We start from the raw sequence: 1314 nt of genomic DNA, 5'->3' as shown, positions 1-1314 counted from the left end.
ATAAATTACTTAAAACATACATTATAGGTCACAAAACTTGGATTTATTTTAAAAGCAATATCCAAAGACAATTTGTTTTTTCCTTAAGTGCTTCCCTTAGTTTGACATTCATTTTATTAAAATTTTCAGGAAGGTTGGAGCCACACACACAGCTGTGCTCAAGGCTTGCTATTGACTTCTATGCTCAGAAATCACTCCTGGCAGAATCTGGGGTACCATGTAGGATGCTTGGGACTTGTGCTCAAGGCTTGCTATTAACTCTATGCTCTGAAATCACTCCTGGCAGTATTTGGGGTACAATGTAGGATGCTTGGGACAAAATTTGGGTTGCAGCATAAGAGACACACATTGTATTATTTGTGTACCATTGTACTATTGCTTTGACCTCTCATTTCTTCTGAAATGTTTCTTGAGGCCCATCTACAATTCTACATTCCCTAAAGCTTATAATTTAGACAACTACTAGAGCTGTAGACTCCAAATTTTTATTCAGCATGGGGTATAGCACGGATATATCTATCTAAGATGTATATGTACAATGTATATGTACATATATGCCATAGGAGAACATAATTATATACTTTCCATATGTATATATAGTGTAGAAACCAATATGATGGAAAGCTACTGTATTTTGGATGAATCTATTGATTGTGCAAGCATATTATTAATAGGTTTTGAGATATTAGCTAGTCAAAAATAGCAAATGCCGGGGCCAGCGAGGTGGCGCTAGAGGTAAGGTGTCTGCCTTGCAAGCGCTAGCCAAGGAAGGATGGTGGTTCGATCCCCCCAGCGTCCCATATGGTCCCCCCAAGCCAGGGGCAATTTCTGAGAGCTTAGCCAGGAGTAACTCCTGAGCATCAAACGGGTGTGGTCCAAAATAACCAAAAAAAAAAAAAAAAGCAAATGCCATAACTACCTATCGATAAGTCTTTTAGCCTGCTTTGTCTGGTGGTGAACAGGAGGGGCAGAAGCATAAGTGTTGTGTGCTGTGTGTCATAGATTCTGAGATTGTCACTATTGAAATGATGTAGCCAAACCCACTTCACATTTTTGCTTTGGAAGCCACAAAAGACTTCCTGTGATGTCAGGCTGTCTGCAGTAGCCCAAGTGGTGGCTCCAAAATGTACATTTCTGACGTAAGCTGTCATTATCAAGTAATAATTATTGCTTCCTGTGAGGAATCAGCTTGCCAATCACTTTGACAAGCTTTCAGTTTATTTCAATTGTATGTATTGCTTTTTGCTTCTCCACAGAAACAAGCTTTGACAGATTCAGTTACTTTTAGTGTCAGTCACAGGCATGCTCGAAGTC

The sequence above is a fragment of the Suncus etruscus genome, chromosome 5 (genome assembly GCF_024139225.1).
Source record: "Suncus etruscus isolate mSunEtr1 chromosome 5, mSunEtr1.pri.cur, whole genome shotgun sequence".
In the NCBI taxonomy this organism is placed as follows: Eukaryota; Metazoa; Chordata; class Mammalia; order Eulipotyphla; family Soricidae; genus Suncus; species Suncus etruscus.
This window is presented reverse-complemented; position numbering follows the sequence as displayed.